We start from the raw sequence: 19,645 nt of genomic DNA on the forward strand, positions 1-19,645 counted from the left end.
CAAGTTGCTTAGAGTATCAGCTTTTATTCCTAAATCATTAAAAACATTTTGACTTTATTTTGGTATACGGTGTAAAATATTCATCTATGCCCAGTTTCTGCCCTACCATTTTCCCAATTTTCCTAGTAGATTTTGGGAAATAGTGAATTCTTAGCCCAGAAGCTGGATTCTTCAGGTTTATCAAAGAGTAGATGGCTATAGTCATTGACTACCGCATCAGGTGTACCTAACCTATTCCACTGATTCACTGCACTGTTTCTTAGCCAGTACCAAGTAGATTTGATGACTGCTGCTTTATAGCACAGTTTAATATCTGGTATGACTAGACCACCTTCCCTAGCATTTCTTTTCATTAATTCACTTGATATTCTGAACCTCTTGTTCCACCAGATGAATTTTCTTATTATTTTATCCAGCTCTGTAAAATAATTATGGTAGTTTGATTGTCATGGAAATGAAAAAGTAAATTAATTTAGGTAAAATTGTCATTTTTATTATATTTGCTTGGCCTAACCATGAGCAAATGATGTTTTTTCATTTATTTAAATCTGACTTTATTTGTTTGAAAAAGCATTTCATAGTTATGTTCATATAGGCCCTGGGTTACTCTTAGCAAATATTTTATAGTGTCAAGAGTAACTTTAAATGGAATTTCACTTTCTATCTCTTGCTGTCAGGCTTTGTTAGTAATGTATAAGAATGCCTATGATTTTTGTGGGTTTATTTTATATCCTTGTTTCAACAACCCGGCTAGTAGCTGCTGTGGGGGTGAAAGACCAACACAAGCCCAACAACAAGAATGCTGCCAAAGCCCAGGTTCTTTTGATCTGCCTTAGTAAGGAAAGCAAAGTTAAGGGGTTGACAAGCTTTTATTCAGCATACAAATACCACTCACTTAGTTCAGGGGAAAAAGCCAGCACCCTGAACTTCAGAGCAAATACAAACAAATTACAAATATCGACAGACAGACCAAATACAATGTATAGTTATCAACATCTAGGTTCAGCCCGGGAGCTCATAACAAGGGCTGGCCCAGAGTCACATGTGCCACTATGGCTGTGGGTAAGAGCTCCAAAAGAAAAGAAAGCCAACCCCTGGTTTTACATCTTTTTGAGGGTCAAGGGTGAGTCACACATGCGACTCACCTACATGACCTAAAATCGTCACAAAGAGGTCACTTATACACATGTGGTCTGAAGTCCCAAACATGTCACTCAAACTCATATGTAAACTAGGCCCTCCCCTGAGGCAAGGAGGTCACCAAGGTCACCCAATCTAATCAAGAAAACAAAGGCCAAACTCTTCAAGGGTACTTGGTTAAACTAAGTGCCAAGACCCCATTTTGTTTGCCAACACAATCTTGAAACTTTGAGAAAGTTGTTTATTATTTCAAGTAGTTTTTTACTTGATTCTCTAGGATTCTATATCTACATTATACATCATCATATTGTCCACAAAAGTGATAATTCAGTTTCTTCTTTGCCTATTCTAATTCTTTAATTTCTTTTTCTTCTCTTATTGCTACAGCTAACATTTCTAGTACCAAATTGAATAGTAGGGGTAATAATGGACATACTTGTCTCACCCCTGATATTACTGGGAATTCATGTAGCTTGTCTCCATTACATATAATGCTTGCTGATGGTTTTAGGTAAATGCTATTTATAATTTAAAGGAAGGCTCCCTTTATTCCTATGCTTTCTAATATTTTTAATAGGAATGGATGTTGTATTTTGTCAAAGACTTTTTATGCAGCTATTGAGATGATCATATGGTTTCTGCCAGTTTTGTTGTTGATATAATCAGTTATGCTGATAATTTTCCTAATATTGAACTAGCCTTGCGTTCCTGGAATAAATCCTACCAGGTCTTAGTGTCTAATTCTGGTGATGTTACTGCAATCTGTTTGCTAATATTTTATTTAAAATTTTTGCATCCATATTCATTAGGGAAATTGGTCTATAATTTTCTTTCTCTGTTTTGACTCTTCCTGGTTTTGGTATTAGCACTGTATTTGTGTCATAAAAAGAATTTGGTAGGACTCCTTCACCTATTTTCCCAAATAATCTATAACGTATAGGGAATAATTGCTCTTTAAATGTTTGGTAGAATTCACATGTAAAACCATCTGGCCCTGGAGATTTTCTCCTGGGGAGTTCATTGATGGCTTGCTCAATTTCTTTTTCTGAGATGGGGTTACTTAGGTATTTTACTTCCTCTTCTGTTAACCTTGGCAATTTATATTTTTGTAAATACTCATCCATTTCCTAAGGTTGTCAAATTCATGGGCATACAACTGGCAAAATAATTCCTAATTATTGTTTTACTGTCCTTTTCATTAGAGGTGATTTCATCCTTTTGTTTTTTGGTACTGGTAATTTGGTTTTCTACTTTATTTTAAATCAAATTGACCAAAGGTTTATCAATTTTATTGTTTTTTTTGTAAATTCAGCTCTTAGTTTTATTCATTAATTTAATAGTTTTCTTGATTTCAATTTTATTAATCTCTCCTTTGACTTTCAGTATTTCTAATTTGGTCTTTAATTGGGGATTTTCAATCTGTTCTTTTTCTAGCTTTTTCAGCTGCTCGCCCAATTCATTGATCTACTTTTTATCTATTTTATTCATGCAAGCACATAGACATACAATACTTCCCCTAAAAACTGCTTTTGTTGCATCCCATAAGGTTTGGTATGTTGTCTTATTATTATCATTCTCTTGAATGAAGTTATTAATTACTTCTCCGGTTTGTTCTTTGGCCCAGTCATTCTTTAGAATTAAATTATTTAGTTTCCAATTACTTTTTAGTTTATTTTTCCATGGTCCTTTATTACAAATAATTTCCATTGCATCATGATCTGAAAAGGATGCTTTGACTACTTCTGCTTTCTGCACTGGATTGTGAGGTTTTATGCCCTAGTACATGGTCAGTTTTTGAGTATGTGCCATGTGCTGCTAAGAAAAAAAATGTATATTCCTTTTGTCCTCATTCAGTTTTCTCTAGCAGTCTATCAAATCTGCCTTTTCTAAAATTCTATTCACCTCCTTAACTAATTTCTTGTTTATTTTGAGGTTAGATTTATCAAGTTCAGAGAGGGGGAAGTTGAGGTCCCCCACTAGTATAGCTTTGCTATCTATTTCTTCCTGCAACTACCTTAACTTCTCCTCTAAGGATTTGCATACTAAACCGCTTGGTGCATATATGTTAAATAATGATATTGCTTCATTGTCTATGGTGCTTTTTAGCAGGATATAGTGTCTTTCCTTATCTCTTTTAATTAGATCTATCTTTGCTTCTGCTTTGTCTGAGATTAGGATTGCTACCCCTGCTTTTTTTTTTTTACTTTATCTGAAGCAGAATATATTCTATTACAACATTTTACCTTTACCCTGTGTGTATCCCCCTGTTTCAAATGTGTTTCTTCTAAACAACATGCTGTAGGCCTATGGTTTTAAATTGATGCTGCTATCTGCTTCCATTTTATGGAAGAGTTAATACTATTCACATTCACAGTTATGATTATTATCTTTTTCTTTTTCTACACCTATCCCCGCCCCCATTTATGCTTTAATTTCTCCCTTCACCTTTCCACTCCTCAAAAGAGTTTTGTTTTTGACCACTGCCTTCCTCAGTTTACCCTCCCTCTTGATTCCCTACCTTATCTTACCTTTTCCCCCTTGCTATTTCTTCCCTCCCTTCTGACCACCACCTCCCTTTTCTTTCCCCTTTCCCCTCCTTCTGACTGTAGGACAAGTTTGATTTCTATACTTATCAGAATATGTTATTCCCTTCTTGAACAAAATAAGATGAGAGTAATGTTCAAATACCACTCTACTCCCCACCTTTTTCCCTCTACTGTGATATGTTTTTGTGTCTCTTCATGTGACATAATTTATACTTTTCTACTATCTTCTTTCCTTTTCTCCTTTTCTCCCTTTATATCCCTTAATCATTTTTAACATTATATCAGTTATTTTATACTGACACCCACATTCTGCATATATCCCTTTCTATTGTCATAATAAATGTACTATTCTCAAGGTTGACATATATATATATGTGTGTATATATATATATATATATATATATATATATATATATGTGTGTGTGTGTGTGTGTGTGTGTGTGTGTGTGTGTGTGTGTGTGTATAACATGTATGGAACAATATAATCCTGTATAAGGATGTAAATAATTTCCCTTATTTATCAACAGGATTTTCCCCCCTTTCCTGTTTTATGTGTCTCTTAAGTTTCATATTTCAAGATAAAATTTCCCATTGACCTATTGCCTTTTAATCAGGAGGATCTGGAGTTCCCTTATTTCATTGAACGTCAATCTCCCTTGTCTTAAAAATTATGCTCCATTTGGCTGGATCATGGATCCTTGGTTGTAATCCTAGCTCCTTTACCTTTTGGAATATCATATTCCAATTTCTTCTGCCATTTAATGTAGAAGCTGAAAGATTCTGCATGATCCTGACTGTAGTTCCACAATATTTGAATTGTTTCTTTCTGGCTTCTTGCAGTATTTTCTTCTTGACCTGATAATTTGGCTATAGTACATCTTGGAGCTTCCAATTCTGGATCTTTTTTAGGGTTTATCAGTGGATTCTTTCAATGACTTTTTTATACTCTGGTTCTAGGACCTCAGGAAAGGTATCCTTGATGATTTCTTGGAAGATACTGTCCAGGCTCTTTTTTTCATCATGGCTTTCCAGTAAACCAATTATTTAAATTGTCTCTCCTGGATCTATTTTCCAGGTTAGTTGTTTTTCCAATCAGATATTTCACATTTTCTTCTCTTTTTTTTCATTCTTTAGATTTTATTTGATTGATTCTTGATGTCTCATAGAGTCATTAGCTTCTACTTGCCCAATTCTAGTTTTTAATGAACTGTTTTCTTCCTTTACCTTCTCTATCTCCTTTTACATTTTGATTTTACTTTTCAATGAGATATTTTCTTCGTTTATATTCTGAATCTCTTTAACCATCTCACCAACTTTATTTTTCAAAGATTTGTTTTCATCAGTGATTTGTTTTTACATTTTTTTCCATTCTTTCTGCTTCTCTAATTTGGCTTTTAAAGTCCTCCTTGAGTTCTTCCAGGAATGCTTTTTGGGCTGGAGACCAGTTAAACATTCTGTTTCGAGGTTTCAGATGTAGTTATAGTGACCATACTGTCATCTTCTGAATTGGTATTTTGATCTTCTCTGTCTCCATAATAGGAGTCAATGGTCTTTGGTGTTTTAGTATGCTTATTGTGGTGTGTTTTTTTTCCTCCTGGCTTCTAAAGTTGATCTCTGCTTCTGGTGCTCAGGGGGCTGTGTGTCAAGCTTCTTGTGTTGGGATCTGTGGGTCTGCTCACTGGCTTTGGGTGCCATGGCCTCTGGTTTTGTGAGGTGTGGGGGAGGGGTGGTCTGGCTGCTGGAAGTCTCCTCTTTCCTGGGACTGTTCTACAGCATGGGTGGTCTCAGATGTTTTCTGTACTGGTGTCTGCCACTTTCCCTGGCTGTGTAAAGGCATGTCTGGGATCCTGGTGTTGATGTTTGCTAGTTCCACCCCATTGGGGATCAGTACCTCTAGCTGTTCTGCTGAGGTGAGGCCTGCTAGGGCACCTCTCTTCCTGCACTAGTCTCCTTCTGCGACCACAGGAAGGGCCCTCTCCCCAACTTCTCTCACTAAAAGGCTACTGAAGCCCCACCTCTGGCTCCTCTGTTTCTCCTGAGGTAGTATTATCTGGGTTAAGGAGGGACAGAGAGCTGACTTACCTGGCCATCATGGCTCCAATAAGTTCAAGAAGGTGAGTTTCAAACCTTTAGGCTGTGTGCTGGAGACCTCTGGGGTATGTGCTCCTGCAGCCACAGGCTCTGGGCTGGTGTCTCCCATAGCTCCAACAGACTCTTGTCCTGGTCTGAGAGGCCTGGGGCTCAATTGCCTCTGTAGCCATGACTTCCACCATGTGCCTGCTCCTGTTCTCACATTTTGCTCACTCAGTGCTTTCCCAGAGAGCACTGGCTGGGTTTCTCTGCTGTTCCCAGTTGGTGTGGTCTGGTGCCATTCTGCATGCCTGGCACTTCTGTCTCTTTCATTCTACTAGTGGCTTCAAACTCTCAAATATGCTCAGATTCACTTTTTAAGATGCGTCTGACAGAATTTGGGAAAGAGCTAAGGTAGTTCCCTCCTTTCACAGCACCATCTTGCTCCACCCCTCCCCCAGTAGTTCCTTCTTTTCACAGTGCCATCTTGGCTCCACTCCCCCCAAACATATTACAATACCATCTACAAGTCTACCTTCACACCTCACTATTAGCTCCCAACTGCCCAGTTAATTAGGCACATCTCTTTGGAGGCCTTCAGAGGAATCAGCCTATGTTTCCCTCTAGTGATATCCTCTTTTCATTATTATTTCACCAGCAATGTTCTCAGAGTGTACCACATTTATGAACATAATGGTTTCTTGTCTTCCCTTTGCTATTGTTCTATTAGATCTTGGTTCTTTCACAAAGTCAAGTCCATCTATCATCTTCACTTTCCCATCATAAAAATCACCTCTTGACTTTTGTGACAAAATAAAATTATGGAGGGATGGATTCTATCTTTTTGTCCAACTTTAAATCTATTCCCTATTTTTTTAAATATTTATTTATTTATTTTTAGTTTACCACACATGGTTCTACATAGTTTTGAGTTCCAGATTTTCTCCACTCCCTCCCCTCTCCCTCCCCAAGATGGCATGGAATCTCATATAACTGTCATATATAACTTCGCATTGAATTAATTTATGCACTAGTCAAGTTGTGGAGAAGAATTTTGACCAATGGAATGAATCATGAGAAAGAAGAAACAGAACCAAAAAAAAAAAACAACCCAAAACCAAAAACAAAAGAGAAGCAAAAAAAAGGTGAGCATGTAGTGCGCCTCGATCTGTATTCAAACTTCACAGTTCTTTGTCTGGATGAAGATAACATTATCCATCGTGAGACCCCTGGAGTTGTCCTTGCCCCTTAGGTTGCTGAGAAGAGCCCAGTTTGTCAGGGTTGGTCCTCGCGGATTCCATATATCTGTGGCTGTTCACAACGTTCTCCTGGCTCTGCTCCGCTCACTCAGCATTATGTCGTGTAGGTTTTTCCAGGTTGTTATGAAGTCTGCATCGTCCCCATTTCTTATGGCACAATAGTATTCCATCACCTTCATATACCACAGCTTGTTCAGCCATTCCCCAATTGATGGGCATCCCTTTGATTTCCAATTCTTGGCTACCAAAAAAAGAGCTGCTATAAATATTTTTGTACATATGGGTCCTTTTCCTGATTTTGCGATTTCTTTGGGATAAAACCCTAGAAGTGGTATTGCTGGGTCAAAGGGTATGAACATTTCCATAGCCCTTTGGGCATAGTTCCAAACTGCTCTCCAAAATGGCTGGATCAGCTCACAACTCCACCAGCAATGCAACAATGTTCCAATTTCCCCACATCCTTTCCAGCATTTATCATTTTCCTGTTTTGTTATTTTAGCCAATCTGACAGGAGAGATGTGGTATCTAAGAGTTGTTTTGATTTGCATTTCTCTAATCAGTAGTGATCCAGAGCATTTTTTCATATGCCTATAGATAGCTTTAATTTCTTCCTCTGAAAACTGCCTGTTCATATCCTTTGACCATTTCTCAATTGGGGAATGGCTTGTATTCCTATATATTTGGCTTAGCTCCCTGTATATTTTAGAGATGAGGCCTTTATCAGAGATACTAGTTGCAAAGATTTTCTCCCAATTTTCTGCTTCCCTCCTAATTCTTGTTGCATTGGCTTTTTTTGTACAAAAACATTTCAATTTCACATAATCAAAATTATCCATTTTGCATTTTGTAATGCTCACTATCTCTTGTTGGGTCACGAATTCTTTATTTTTCCACAAATCTGATAAGTAAACTATTCCTTGCTTTCCCAAATTCCTTATAGTATCAGTTTTTACTCCTAAATCATGAACCCATTTTGACTTTATTTTGGTATATGGTGTAAGATATTGGTCTATGCGCAGTTTTTGCCCTACCATTTTCCAATTTTCCCAACAGTTTTTGTGAAATATTGAATTATTAGCCCAGAAGCTGGCCTCTTTGGGTTTATCAAAGAGTAGATTGCTAAACTTGTTGATTTCACCTACTTGTGTACCTATCCTATTCCACTGATCCACATCCCTGTTTCTTAACCAGTACCAGGCAGTTTTGATGACTGCTGCTGTGTAGTACAGTTTAATATCTGGTGTGGCTAAGCCACCTTCTCTAGCATGTCTTTTCATTAATATCCTAGATACTCTAGACCTCTTGTTTTTCCAAATGAATTTTGTTATTATTTTGTCCAGCTCAGTAAAAAAAATTTTTGGTAGTTCGATTGGTATGGCACTGAATAGATAGATTAATTTAGGTAAAATTGTCATTTTTATTATATTAGCTCGGTCTAACCATGAGCAACTGATATTTTTCCATTTATTTAGATCTGATTTTATTCACGTGAAAATTGTTTCATAGTTTTGTTCATATAGGCCCTGGGTTTCTCTTGGCAAATAGACTCCCAAATATTTTATAGTGCCTTCAGTAACTTTGAATGGAATTTCTCTTTCTATCTCTTGCTATTGGGCTTTGTCAGTAATGTATAGGAATGCTGAGGATTTATGTGGGTTTATTTTATATCCTGCAACTTTGCTAAAGTTGTTTATTATTTCAAGTAGTTTTTTACTTGATTCTCTAGGATTCTCTAGAAAAATCATCATATCATCTGCAAAAAGTGATAATTTAGTTTCTTCTCTTCCTATTATAATTCCTTCAATTTTTTTTTCTTCTCTTATTGCTACAGCTAATGTTTCTAGTACCAAATTGAATAATAGGGGTGATAATGGACATCCCTGTTTCACCCCTGATCTTCCTGGGAATGCATCTAGTTTATCCCCATTACAAATAATGCTTGTCGATGGTTTTAGGTAGATGCTATTTATAATTTTGAGGAAGGTTCCACTTATTCCTATGCTTTCTAGTGTTTTTAATAGGAATGGGTGTTGTACTTTGTCAAAGGCTTTTTCTGCGTCTATTGAGATGATCATATGGTTTCTGCTAGTTTTGTTGTTGATATGGTCAATTATGCTAATGGTTTTCCTAATATTGAACCAGCCTTGCATTCCTGGAATAAATTCTACCTGGTCATAGTGTATTATTCTCGTAACGAGTTGCTGCAATCTTTTTGCTAATATTTTATTTAGAATTTTTGCTGGTAAGCAGGGACTAGAGTGAGCTCAGTACCCGAGTCCCTCCAAAAACCTATAAAAAATGGTTCTGAACCAATTCTAGAATGGCAGAACCCACAGAACAGCAGAGGGAAGCAGGGCTCCAGCCTAGGACAGCCTGGATGGTCTCTGGGTGAGGTCTATTCCACACAGAGCTGGGAGCTGGGAGTTGGGAGCTGGGAACTTAGTGGAGCAGAGCCCAGCCTGAGCGTGGACCATCCAGACCAGAAGCCGGGCGGAAGGGACCCTAGCACCCTGAATATGTGAGCTGTGGCAGTTACCAGACACCTCGACCCACAAACACCAAAGACTGCGGAGAAGGCTACTGGGAAAAGCTGAAGGAGTGGAAGGAGTTCGCAGTTCGGCTTCCAGCCCCAGGGGCAGCGGAGGTGGGGCAGCTACAGCTGTTGTTACTTCCGGCTCCAGGCCCACCTGGTGGGAGGAATTAAGTGGCGGATCAGAGCAGGAGGGCAACAGCCTGCTGAAGATCTAAGCCCAGTCTGGACTGGGGGTCCTTGGGGAAGGAGGAGTGCAGCTCTGACAGAGCTGGCACCTCCCCCCCAAACGTAGAACATAGAACTCGTTAGTCTACAAACAGGCATACCCCACTGAAAAACTCAAGGGTCAAGTAAGTTGGTTGGGAATATGGCCAGGCAGCGAAAACGCACCAAGATTCAGTCTCAGACTTTGGATTCTTTCTTTGGTGACAAAGAAGACCAAAACATACAGCCTAAAGAAGACAACAAAGTCATAGAGCCTACAACCAAAGCCTCCAAGAAAAACATGAACTGGCCCCAGGCCATAGAAGAACTCAAAAAGGATTTGGAAAAGCAAGTTAGAGAAGTAGAGGAAAAATTGGGAAGAGAAATGAGAAGGATGCAAGAAAACCATGAAAAACAAGTCAATGACTTGCTAAAGGAGACCCAAAAAATACTGAAAAATACACTGAAGAAAACAACACCTTAAAAAACAGACTAACTCAAATGGCAAAAGAGCTCCAAAAAGCCAATGAGAAGAATGCTTTGAAAGGCAGAATTAGCCAAATGGAAAAGGAGGTCCAAAAGACCACTGAAGAAAATACTACTTTAAAAATTAGATTGGAGCAAGTGGAAGCTAGTGACTTTATGAGAAACCAGGATATTATAAAACAGAACCAAAGGAATGAAAAAATGGAAGACAATGTAAAATATCTCCTTGGAAAAATCACTGACCTGGAAAATAAATCTAGGAGAGATAATTTAAAAATTATTGGACTACCTGAAAGCCATGATCAAAAAAAGAGCCTAGATACCATCTTTCAAGAAATTATCAAGGAGAACTGCCCTGATATTCTATAGCCACAGGGCAAAATAGAAATTGAAAGAATCCATCCATCACCTCCTCAAATAGATCCCCAAAAGAAATCTCCCAGGAATATTGTCACCAAATTCCAGAGATCCCAGATCAAGTAGAAAATAATGCAAGCAGCCAGAAAGAAACAATTTGAGTATTGTGGAAACCCAATCAGAATAACCCAAGATCTGGCAGCTTCTACATTAAGAGATCGAAGGGCTTGGAATGCGATATTCCACAGGGCAATGGAGCTAGGATTAAAACCTAGAATCACCTACCCAGCAAAACTGAGTATCATGTTCCAAGGCAAAATATGGATTTTCAATAAAATAGAGGACTTTCAAGCTTTCTCAGTGAAAAGACCAGAACTGAATAGAAAATATGACTTTCAAACACAAGAATCAAGAGAAGCATGAAAAGGTAATCGAGAAACGGAAATTGCAAGGGACTTACTAAAGTTGAATTGTTTTGTTTACATTCCTACATGGAAAGATGATGTGTATGATTCATGAGACCTCAGTATTAGGGCAGTTGAAGGGAATATGCATATATATATATATATATGTTTATGTATATATATAAGTGAATGTGTTTGTATGTATATATCTATGTGTATATGTATGTATGTGTATGTATGTGTATATACGTGTGTGTTTTATATATATGTGTGTGTTTATATGTATATGTATATATGTATGTATATATATATATATGTAAAAGAGAGAGAGCAGACACAGGGTGAGTTGAAGATGATGGGAAGATATCTAAAAGAAATAAAATGAAATTAAGGGATGAGAGAGCAACATAGTGAGAGAGGGAGATAGGGAGAGATACAATGGGGTGGATTATCTTGCATAAAGGTGGCAAGAGGAAGCAGTTCTGTGGGAGGAGGGGAGAGGGCAGGTGAGGGGGGAATGAGTGAACCTTGCTCTCATCAGATTTGGCCTGAGGGGGAATACCATACATACTCCATTGGGTATCTTACCCCACAGGAAAGAAGAGGGAGGAAGATAAAAAAAATAAAAGGCAGGGGGATCATGGAGTGGAGGGCAAATGGGGGTGGAGGTAATCAAAACAAACACTTTGGAAAGGGGACAGAGTTAAGGGAGAAAATTCAATAAAGCAGGATGGGTTGGGAAGGAGCAAAATGTAGTTAGCCTTGCACAACATGTGTATTGTGGAAGGGTTATACATAAAGATACATGTGTGGCCTAGGTTGAATTGCTCGACTTCTTAGGGAGGGTGGGTGGGAAGGGAAGATGGGAGAGAATTTGGAACTCAAAGTTTTAAAATCAGATGTTCAAAAACAAAAAAAGTTTTTGCATGCAACTAAAAAATAAGATACATAGGCAATGGGGCGTAGAAATTTATCTTGCCCTACAAGAAAGGAAGGGAAAAGGGGATGAGAGGGGAGGTGGGGTGATAGAGGGGAGGGCTGACTGGGGAACAAGGCAACCAGAATATAAGCCATCTTGGAGTGGGGGGGAGGGTAGAAATGGGGAGAAAATTTGTAATTCAAACTGTTGTGAAAATCAATGCTGAAAACCAAATATGTTAAATAAATAAATTAAAATTAAAAAAAACAAAAAAAAGAATTTTTGCATCAATATTCATTAGAGAAATTGGTCTATAATTTTCTTTCTCTGTTTTAACTCTACCTGGTTTGGGTATTAGTACCATATTTGTGTCATAAAAAGAATTTGGTAGGACTCCTTCTTCACCTATTTTCCCAAATAGTTTACAAAGTATTGGAATTAGTTGTTCTTTAAATGTTTGATAGAATTCACATGTAAAACCATCTGGCCCTGGAGTATTTTTTCCTAGGGAGTTCATTGATGGCATGCTCAATTTCTTTTTCTGATATGGGGTTATTAAGAAATTTCACTTCCTTCTCTGTTAGCCTGGGCAGTTTATGTTTTTGTAGATATTCATCCATATCTCTAAGGTTGTCAAATTTATGGGCATACAGTTGGGCAAAATAATTCCTAATTATTGTTTTGATTTCCTCTTCATTAGAGGTGACCTCACCCTTTTCATTTTTGATACTGGTAATTTGATTTTCTTCTTTCTTTTTTTTAATCAAATTGGCCAAAGGTTTATCAATTTTATTGGTTTTTTCATAAAACCAGCTCTTTGTTTTATTTATTAATTCAATAGTTTTCTTGGTTTCAATTTTATTAATCTCTCCTTTGATTTTCAGTATTTCTAATTTGTTATTTAATTGGGGGTTTTCAATTTGCTCTTTTTCTAGCTTTTTCAGCTCTATGCCCAGATCATTGATCTCCTCTTTCCCTATTTTATTCATGTAGGCATTTAGAGATATAAAACTTCCCCTAAGAATTGCTTTTGCTGCATCCCATAAGTTTTGGTATGTGGTTTCATTATTGTCATTCTCTTGAATGAAATTTTAATTGTTTCTCTGATTTGTTCTTTGGCCCACTCATTCTTTTTCTTTTTTTTTATAAATTTCTTTATTTATTTTTGGTTTACCACACACGGTTCTACATAGTTTTGAATTCCAGATTTTCTCCCCTCCCTCCCCCCTCCCTCCTCAAGACGGCATGGAGTCTCATATAACTGTCATGAATGACTTTGCATTGAATTAATTTATGCACTAGTCAAGTCGTGGAGAAGAATTTTGACCAATGGAATGGATCATGAGAAAGAAGAAACAGAACCAAAAAAAAAAAAAAACCCCAAAAACAAAAACAAAAGAGAAGCAGAAAAGGCGAGCATGTAGTGTGCCTCAGTCTGTATTCAAACTTCGCAGTTCTTTGTCTGGATGACAAAGGAATCCACATATCTGTGGCTGGGTCAAAGGGTATGACATTTCTATAGCCCTTTGGGCATAGTTCCACACTGCCCTCCAAAATGGCTGGATCAGCTCACAACTCCACCAGCAATACAACAATGTTCCAATTTCCCCACTCATTCTTTAGAATTAAATTATTTAGTTTCCAATTAGTTTTAGCTTATTTTTCCATGGTACTTTATTAAAAATGATTCTTATTGCATCATGATCTGAAAAGGATGCATTGACTACTTCTGCTTTTCTGCACTGGATTGTGAGGTTTTTATGCCCTAGTACATGGTCAATTTTTGAGTATGTGCCATGTACTTTTGAGAAGAAAGTATATTCCTTTTTATCCCCGTTCAGTTTTCTCCAGAGGTCTATCATATGTGCCTTTTCTAAAATTCTGTTTACCTCCTAAACTTTTTTCTTATTTATTTTGAGGTTAGATTTATCAAGTTCAGAAAGGGGGAGGTTGAGGTCTCCCAATATTATAGTTTTGCTGTCTATTTCTTCCTGTAACTCCCTTAACCTCTCCTCTAAGAATTTCTATGCCTTACCACTTGGTGCATATATGTTAAGCAATGATATTGCTTCGTTGTTTATGGCACCTTTTAGCAGGATATAATGTCCTTCCTTATCTCTTTTAATTAGATCTATCTTTACTTTTGCTTTGTCTGAGATTAGGATTGCTACACCTGCTTTTTTTACTTTAGCTGAGGCACAATATATTTTACTCCAGCCTTTTACCTTAACCCTATGTGTATCCCCCTGTTTCAGATGCGTTTCTTGTAAACAGCATATTGTAGGATTATGGTTTTTAATCCATTCTGCTATCTGCTTCTGTTTTGTGAGAATGTTCATCCCCTGCACGTTCAGGGTTATGATTTCTATCTGTGTCTTTTTCTCCATCCTAATTCCCCCTGTTTATGCTTTTATTTCTCCCTTTCCCCTTCTCCTCCTCAACAAAGTTTTGCTTTTGACTGCCGCTTTCCTCAGTTAACCCTCCTTCTTTATTCCCCTCCCTTATCTTACCGTTACCCACTTGCTACTTCTCCTCTCCCTTCTGACCACCCCCCTCCCATTTTCCCCCCTTACCCTCCCACTTCCCATAGGACAAGTTAGATTTCTAATCTTATCAGAGTATGTTTTTCCCTTCTTGAACTAGATCAGATGACAGTAAAGCTCAAATACTGCTCTTCTCCCTCCCTTCTTTCCCTCTACTATAATATGTTTTTTTGCCACTCCATTTGGTGTAATTTACCCTTTTCTATTACCTCCTTACCGCTTCCCTCATAGCCCTCCCTTTATATCTCTTACTTATATTTTATATCTTTACATCAGTTAATTTATACAGGCATTCACAACCTATGTATATCCCTTTCATTTGTCATAATAGTTGTACCATTCACAAGAATGACTTATATATGTGTGTATGTATATATATATATATATATATATATATATACACATAAAAAACATACATAAGATGATATAATCCCACATAAAGATGTATACAACCTGCGCTTATTGGTTAATAAGGTTTGTGGGGTTTTTCCCCCTGGTTACCTTTTTATGTCTCTCTTGAGTTTTGTATTTGGAGATCAAATTTTCCATTGAGTTCTGGCCTTTACATCAGGAAGGTCTGGAATTCCCTTATTTCATTGAATGTCCATCACCTTGCCTGGAAAATTATGCTTAGTTTTGCTAGGTAGTTGATCCTTGGTTGTAGTCCCAGCTCCTTTGCCCTTCAGAATATCATATTCCAATTTCTCCTGTCTTTTAATGTGTAAGCTGAGAGATCCTGCGTGATCCTGACTGTAGTTCCACGATATTTAAATTGCTTCCTTTTCGCTGCTTGCAGTATTTTCTCCTTGAGTTTATAGCTCTGAAATTTGGCTATAATATTTCTTGGTGTTTTCAGTTTGGGATCTCTTTCAGGGGGTGATTGGTGAATTCTTTCAAAGACTATTTTGCCCTCTGGTCCTAGGACCTCTGGGCAGTTGTCTTTGATAATTTCTTCGAAGATACTGTCAAGGCTCTTTTTTTCATCGTGGATTTCCGGCAGACCAATAACTCTCAAATTGTCTCTCCTGGATCTATTTTCCAGGTCAGTTGTTTTGCCAATCAGATATTTCACATTTTTTTTTCTATTTTTTCATTCTTTACGTTTTGTTTTATTACTTCTTGGTGCCTCATAGATTCATTAGCTTCCACTTGCTCAAGTCTAATTTTTAATGAGTTAGTGTTTACATTTTGCTTTTTAGTCTCCTTTTCCAATTGGTTGATTTTGCCTCTCAGGGTGTCCTTTTCTCTCTCTAGATTCTGAATCTCTGTATCCTTTTCACCAATCTTATTCTTTAGGGACTTGATTTCATCAGAGAATATTTTTTCCATTTTTTCCATATTTTCTTTTATCTCCCTAATTTGGTTTTTAAAATCCTCCTTTAGCTCTTCCAGCAGTGCTTTTTGGGCTGGAGACCAGTTCATATTAGCTTTTGAGGTATCTGATGTATCATTGCTATCCTCTTCTATGTTGATATTTTGATCCTGCCTGTCTCCATAAAAAGAATCTATTGTCCTCGGTTTTTTTTGTGTTCTTCTTCATGTTGGTTTGCCTTTTGCTGGCTTTACAACGAATTTCTATCTGTGGGCCTCAGGGCTTTTTGTCCCAGCTTTTTTATTCTGGGGGTTGTGAGTCTGGAATTATAACCTTCAGTTTCCTGAGGTGTGGGGGAGGGGTCTGGCTCCCTGGAGTCTCACTCCCTGTGGGTGCTCTCCAGCACTTGCTTTTCAGCAATCGTCTCAGCTGTTTGTTGTTTGAGCTGATGTCTGGCACTTCCCCTGGGGGAGCAAGGTTATGTCTGGGCTCCTGGTGTTGACCCCTGCCGACTCAGCCCCTCTGGGACTAATGAACTTCTGCTATTTGACCACTGAAGCCCCACTACTTTCTGCTCAGTTCCAGCATTCTTTCCCCCCTCCCCCCGAGGGATTCTCTGGGTGGGGAGGGGAGGGATTAGAGCTGTTTACCTGGGCATTAAGAACTCCCAGAAGTTCAAGAAGCCGCATTTAATACGTTTGGGCTGCAAACTTCTGGAGATGGTGTTTCATGGGTGGCGTTGCGCTGCCTCTCGTCGCTCCCACATACTGCCGTCCTGTGTTGGGAGGCCTGGGGATCTCCGCCGGTTTCGGGCGCCCAGCTTTCTCCTAGCCCGTCTCCCACGTGGATTTCCCCGCCGGCCGCTTCCGCCTTGGTCTGGAGCAGCTCCGCACTGAGCACTCTCCCAGCCTACAGGTTCGTGCCTCCGGCCTTTCAGACTCTCCCGGCTCGGAAATTTGCCCCACGCAGACTGCTCGCGGTTTCTGACTCTGTCATATCTGCTCAAATTCACTTTTTTATAGGAATATGACAGACCTTGTGAGAGAGCTCTGGTAAGACACTGCCTTCACGAGGCCATCTTGGCTCCGCCCCATATTCCCTATTTTTTTGAAAAAATTGTAATTATACACACAAGAAAATGTGATTACTTTGTTCTTTATAATTATTCAAAAAACATAATTAAAGTCAAACAATTAATTTGACTTAAAAATAAGTATAGTGCTCTGTACCTATGCTTCTTAAGTGAGGTTTGATGGTGACTGATCAGTATAGAAACACTATATGCCATCTGGGGGAGCATATTGTGACAAAATCAATATGCCACAGGGCCATCTTATTGGCCCAACTGAATTTCCCCAGTGTTTTCAGCATTAGAATTAGCCAAATTCTCAGCCAGAATGCAGACAGCAGGTGGGAAAATCCCTCTGAATATCCTGAAGTCACCAACTGAATCCAGATGTTCAAAAAGCCAAACAGTGGTGGCATCATGCCAAGATTTTGCAGACTGTGCTATATTAGGTGTACAGTCATAATATCTCTTTTCCATGAAATTCTTCCTGAAATCAGTGTTTATTTTCCATTTTGCCTCTTAAGTCTACATTCAGGGTCTCCTCCCTCTTCTGTAATTACAACATTCAATTTTAATAGCATTGTCTTGAGTAGAGGTTTATTTTTTTATTATCCTAACAATTTATGCATACTAAACGAGACCACAAAGAGTATGATATACATCCACATTTTGCCTATTATTCTTTCCTATACAGTTTACGTTTGCTATATAAGCTATTACTAAGTATATCAAAACCCACTAGAGACCTTTTAAAGTATCATTATTATTACTGTTTATTGGTGGTTTCCTTGTGCATAATGCACTGTATTCTAGAGTAATGGCTTTTGAAAGAACAATAAGTAAAATTCCCAAGAGAGGTTGAGCATTTTATAGGAAAAAAAAACAAATAGCTTGCTTCAAACTAACAGCTAAGACTATATTTGATATGTTCAGTTCAATGGGGATCCCCAGTCCTACCCCTTTTCTCTTTTTTCCAGTTTCATGCTTTAGGCAGCATTACAATACTGTCTTATCAAGATAAGGTTGAAATTTGTATGTGTTTATTAATATTAATAGATTATATTTATTGACATAATTTGAGCGCAAAGCCTATTTCATTCTTGTCCATGAATCTCCGGTTCTAGGCATATAGAGGGCACTTTCCAAATACTAGTTGTGTGAGCTGTCTTTTTTCAAAATGACTACATGAAGGATTTTTGATCCCATCAGCATAACTCATAATGTGAGAATTCCCTCCAACAAAACAGATTGAAAACAGGAGATTTAACATATGCATGGAAAGGCATCACCAAGTGCACAGAGAACCATAATGACTTGTCCAGTTTGATGCAGCTAGTGTTAGAAGTGATATTTGAGCCCTAGTCTTCCCTAACTCAAAATGTAAAGTCCAAGCTATTACACCAATCACTTCTTTATTCATTACCACAAAAATATAAACAAAATATACTCTGATAATTAAAAATCTTATGGTAAATATATCTATATTTACAGAATTTTAGAATTGGAAGTGTTCATGAAGGTCAATTTTTTTTTCTTGTAAAGTGAAAAGTAATGACAAATTTCTTTATTCGCTTGGCACATATTGCATTTGTATCAAAAATATCTTACAACACTACAGCATGGTTAAGAGGAAATACTTTAGGTCAATAACAACAGCCAGATAATCTCATTTATGTCACATCTCCCTTCCCTATTAATTTTGTTCTCATGCTCAAAACTTGAAATCTATTTTTGATGCTGAATTGACAGAATATTCCATAGCACAACTTTTGTATAACCTGGTTTCTTTTAGTATAATTAAAGCAATCTACACTTTAGAGACATTTGAGTCCATTTATGTGGAGGAGGGCAGCCTGTCTCACACTATAGAAATATTCTACTCTTCTCCAATGTGACAACCAGGGACATTCTATGTGAAATCTTCAAAGTATTTCTTCTCTGACTTAAAATACTCATACAATACATTATCTTCTCTTGTCTCAGAATAAGAAGGTATTCTCCTTTTAAGGAACCTAACTAATAAAACTTATTTCTGAAAGGAATTTCTACAATATCTCTCATATATAGTCAATTAACTTTGGAATGAAGAAAAGACATTGATTAGCAATTATATTACTCCCAAGGAAACCCATTCTCAAGATTGCTATGCAGGGCTTCTTAAACTGTGTGTCACGATCTATAGTTTAAGAAGTCTTGATAGGGGTTTCAAGTGGAAAAAGTTTAAGTAGTCCTGGATAGAGTACCACACTTGGTACTGTTTCATTCTCTTATTAGCTGTATGACTGGGAAAGTAATTTAACCTCCCACAGTCTCAATGTCCTCATTTGTAATATGGACATATTAACAGTATTGACCTCAGAGGGAGTATTTTGAGTACCAGATGAGATAAATATGTAAATCATTTTGGAAATCTTAAAGCTCTATGCAGATTCTAGTTTGTATAGTATGTACAATCTAGATTATGTATAGATAGATAACCTATATCTATCTTTGTATCTATATCTGTATGTCTATATATCTATATCTGTCTATTTGTCTGTCTAGTATTGTATAATATGCAAATACTATTTCACATAAATGTAATTTTAAGTTTCTCCTTATATTAAAGTGAAATTACCTCTTTGGAATTACAATTGATTGACTCAAGTTCTGACTTCCAATTAGGGCTTAAACAATGAAATATATAGGCAAAATACAACTAAATGTGTTTTAGAGAAATGATATTTCATAGAAATATAAACTGTACTTTTTTTATTCTTGGAGGGGGGCTAAATGCTATATGGAAAGAAGACAATGGAAAAGA

Source organism: Trichosurus vulpecula, chromosome 5 (assembly GCF_011100635.1).
Source record: "Trichosurus vulpecula isolate mTriVul1 chromosome 5, mTriVul1.pri, whole genome shotgun sequence".
Classification (NCBI taxonomy): Eukaryota; Metazoa; Chordata; class Mammalia; order Diprotodontia; family Phalangeridae; genus Trichosurus; species Trichosurus vulpecula.